Here is a 4,874-nt window from a genome sequence, read left to right as displayed (position 1 = left end):
CACTATGAAAACTGCATCCTATCAGGTAGCTAAGGAGAACACTTTAACTTATCAGACGTGCTTTTGAAGAAGAGAAAAGTCAGGGCAGACTGAGATGAAGTGATTTTAGTTAGGAAACACCTGGGAAGATCCTATTTAGTAATTCAGGGTGGAAGATGATGTAAGCCAAATCAGGATTTATATTGACTAGGGTAATTTTTTTATCACTTAATTAAAAGATAACTATAGAACATTTAATAATGATATGGTGCTACTAGCCTAAAGCACTTTAAACGTAGAAACAGTAAGGAACTCTGTGAGAATAGAGATCTTGCTTTCAGGAATTGCAGGAATTCCACTATACCCTCAAGACCTTGAATATTGCCTGGCAAATCACAGGCGTTTAATAGTATCTGGTAAATAAGTCAAAGGAGGGAGGGAGGGAGGGATGAAATTTTATTTGGCTTCTGATTTATATCAGGTTCACTAGGAACGAGACTTTAACATGGAGATTCAAGTGCAGGAGGTGTATTAGAAAGCAGTTAGAGGAACAAGGATCAGACAGAGGGAGAAGATAACCCATAGAGAAGCCCTAGCCAACTCTAGGGGGATCTCTGCATGGCTCCTCTAGAGCTATACTGTTTCTTTTGTACCCTAATCAACCAGTCATTGGATAAGGGACACCCATTTGATTAAAGGAAATTCCTAGAGAGAGGCTCAGCTCGGAGCCGTTAGCAGCCAACTCTCTCAGAAGCTGGAGAAATACCTGCCTCATGTTTAATGGGAAACTGCATTTCATGGTTCCTGGCACATTGCAAGCATTCACTAAATGATTATATATTGGTGTTATTAAGATCTTGAATTACAAGAGGGATTTCCTATTTTCTCCAACTTAGTCTCCAGTAAGTTATTTCTGGAAAGTAAACTTTCCAAGTTTCAATTATCTGCAGTTCAAAGTTTTGAGGGGTTAGGGACTCAGACTTTCCTCTATACAGTCAAATACAGAATATCTTCTAAAGAGTGAACATGAAATAAGTATAAATTAATGATAACAGAGAAAGGGTTAATTCCCTGGGTAAGCATGGCCGTCCTCTTCAAGCATGGCCAGGGAGCAAGAAGACGTATGTTTGCGCTGCCAGTCTGACTTTGGAGATAAAGAACACTGACTGGAACTGTGAGTTCAGAAAAGTTGCTTCATCTCTCAGAACCTAAGTTTCTTCACTGATCGTAAGACCTTCCTCGGAAGATTGACTTGAAGAGTTTATGACACAGCATCCCCAAGTTAAGAGAAAAGCAAACTGTCATGGAGTACTGAATATTTAAGGGTTTCAAATTCCAAATGGCTGCTTCCTTTATTTGTTCTTTGCCTCTGTTTAGTTTCCAAGAGACCTGGTCCCAGTTCTAGTACTCAACTACTCTTTCCACTGAGTTATATGGGATTATACCCCTAGTGGTTCAAAACCAAACAAAATATCATGAAATCTTTACCTTGTAATAAAGAGGAAGGGTTTTTCAATTCAACAAAAAAGATAAAAATACTGTATACATTTATTACCTAGAGTGAAATAATGTGCCGTTTTATTGGTGTTGCCATGTTAACTTTCTTGGATCCTAACTTTGTGCACCATCACAAAGTCGTACTAATATTAGTGCAGCGTCTAAGGGCAGAAGTTACAGCATCAGACAACCAACATTTAAAACCAAGCTATGCCACATTGCTAGCTATGTGATGAATTATTTAAGACCCTTAGGTCTCAGTTACATTTTTTTTGCAAAACATGCATGAATCATAGAATCTAATTCGTAAGATTATGTGATGAAGAAATAAGATACTGCATGTAAAGTCCTCAGTGCAGTGCCTAGTGCTGAATAACTCTTCTTAATAATAGCAGCCACCATTTTTTGACCACTGTATGAGTTTGTTAAAGCTGCCATACAGAATACCACAAACTGGGTGGCTTAAACAACAGAAATTCACTGTCTCACAGTTGCGAAGGCTACGAGTCCAAGATCCAAGTGTCAGTAGGTTTGGATTCTCCTGAAGCCTCTCTCCTTGGCTTGCAGACGGCTGCCTTCTCACTGTGTCCTCACATGGACTTTCCTCCTTTTGTACGCATCCGTACTAGAAGCAGGACCCACCCGACCTGCCTCATTTTAAGTTAACTGCCTCTGTAAAGATGATTTTTTTTTTTTTTTGCCCATAACCAAAACTTCATTGAAAATCTGACATCAAAATAGGAGACCACTGTTGTACACCTTATAAAACGAAATGTAATTACATTATCTTGGTAGATTAATTCGAATTATGGAACTTATGATAAATTTTTCTGTGAGATAACACAAATTCAGGAAGCTGTATGGATCATTAGTGTTGCTTTCTCCTAAATGAATAGCCTTCTGTGAGGCTGGCCTTTCCTCCTGTAGGCTGGCACAACACTGTTAAACAACCTAGTCAAAGAACCACTCTGAGCATGGTTGAAAACCGTGCTAATCTTGTAGCAACCTGGACATTTTACATGCATATAGTAAGAATGTGGACTTCGCACTAGCCATTTCTTTTTAAGATTTTTCTTTTCCTCCTCTTCCAAGGATAGAGGTAGTAAATCCCTTGCCAAAGTCATCCTTTCGCAAGTCAGCCCTTCTAGACTCTCAGTCAACACTGCTAGCAAGCTGCACGCGATGTGCGCTCAGCATCTGCTATTTCCAACTGTGGTTACATTCTGAGATACTATGGGTTGGGACTTCAACATAACGGATTTTGTGGGGGACACAATTCAACCCATAACAACCACTCACCATTTGTTATCTATTACGTGTCAAGTGTCATGCCAGAACAACTTTCTTCTGAATGTGCCCCAAGTGTGTTCTTGACATTACCTCATAAACTGTTGTACCCTTTAACTTAACTCCTGCTCAACAAGCAGCTTGCCTTGTTGTTATTTTTCAACATAGAAATAGGCTTTTTCTCTAATAATCTTATGTACAAAATGTATATTCATTGTAAAATGCTCAGACAATATAAACATCTGTAAAGATAAAAGGAAGCCTATGTATAACCCCAATGCAAAGAAATAACTGCTGTTTTGATATTTGTAGATGGACAGATATTTTTTCTTTTTCTTTTCTCACATACAGAAACTTACTGTTTCTCAAAGGTGGAATTATACTCTACGTCTGCCCATATTTTACATTTAAAATATTTTAGACATCATTTATGCCAAAAAGTATAAATCTACATCACAAATTTAATGCTAAATAATATTTTATACTAACTGTTTTCCAGCATTACATTGCTGACAACTTTTTTGCTATTACAAAAAAAGCAGTTCAATGAACATCCCTGTTGAAGCATCTTTGCCCTGATCATTTCTTTCATATACTTTTCAACATAAAAGCATTAAAAAAAACTTAAGATTGGTTGATACGTATTTCAAGATTGCCCTCCAGAAAGATGTTCCAATTATAGTCCTTTTAAGTGCTAACCGGTTAATATCATTGCCGGGAAACATGCTGATTTTGCATCAACCCTCTTCTACCCCCTGCCTCCCCCCAGCCATAACTATCCCTTGAGAAGCCATATTGTACTAATTGAACCAATATAACATGGCCCTTTCCCCTCAGAGTGACAAGGCTCAAACAGATTATACAATTTGCAAGTAACACATGGAGACATATATCCAAGTGCTAAATTGCATGTAGTACAGATGCTAAGCACCCTGGGAGGCGCAGCTTATTTCCTTCTGCTTTTAGTCCCCACACAGGGTTGAAATGAAACACACCCATGTGCAGCAATGTGTCTAATGTGTTTTTCTAAAAGAATACTTAATCTTCTAGTTCAACTTTAGAGAAACTAAAGCAAAAACAGCCTCACAACCTGCTTCTCCACCTTCACCTGCTACCATTCTAACTCACTGAACTCCAGCCATGCTGATTTTCTTTTATGTTTCTCCAGCACCAAGCTCATGCCTGATCAAGAGCCCTTCTACTTGTTGCTCCCTCTGCTTCAAATGCTCTTCCCCAATGTCATTCCCCATGGCTCCCTCTCCCTATTCAGGTCTCAGTGACATTCATCTCACTCATGACATCCTCAGAAAGGCCTTCACTGAGAGTCCAATTAATAGCACCTTCACCCTACCCCTTTGACCTCCAACTGCTTTGCTCTTTCGTTACTTCTTAGTATATACCATGGGTAAGAATTGTCTCATTTATTTTGAGTTTATTTCATATTGGCCTATACACACTACAATGTAAGCTCTATAGAGACAGTAACTTGGCTGATTCATCCATCACTATATAGAAAACAATATTCCTACCTGGCATGAACCATATTTCATAGACTTAAAAAAATTTTTTTCACATTTAAACATCAAGGTATATGTCTTAAACTTAAGTGTCATTTAGATAGCCATCAATGCATAAATGACATTGCCTACACATGCGGAAACTTGGTCATCACTACCGACGTTGTCATCTCTTCAGTGGAGTCTGTATACTGTTGAAACTACATGGGTAGTGTTTAATTGCCATATAAAATACCCTTTAAATTTATTATATAAAATATCTTTGATTTTGATGATTGAGCATTGAATTTAAATGTTGGACACCTAGAAAATCATAGACACATAATACCAGAAACAGAACATAAGTTTAATATTAGTCAGGCTAATACTTGTAGGAAGAGGAATGATCACATCTCCATATTGCCTTGTAAAACAAAAAGAAGTGCATTATGGAGTATATGAAATGAAGACATATCCAAGTAGATTACGCTATTACATTTTGTTACATTTTGCACATATCTTTCCATGTATCTTGCTAAGATACATGCAAAGTTTCGTCCATTATGTGCCAAGCAAAAGATTTTTAAAATCCTAAACATTTATGTACCTGATAAC

The 4,874-nt window shown here is 37.8% G+C and overlaps 1 pseudogene; it reads right to left on the bottom strand.

Moving 5' to 3' along the window:
* Positions 1-2,344: 2,344 nt before the first annotated feature.
* On the bottom strand, positions 2,345-2,600 carry LOC126944966 (40S ribosomal protein S27-like; annotated as a pseudogene).
* Between the last annotated feature and the right edge of the window lie 2,274 nt (positions 2,601-4,874).

The sequence above is a fragment of the Macaca thibetana genome, chromosome 20, assembly GCF_024542745.1.
Source record: "Macaca thibetana thibetana isolate TM-01 chromosome 20, ASM2454274v1, whole genome shotgun sequence".
NCBI classification, from domain to species: Eukaryota; Metazoa; Chordata; class Mammalia; order Primates; family Cercopithecidae; genus Macaca; species Macaca thibetana.
This window is presented reverse-complemented; position numbering and strand designations above follow the sequence as displayed.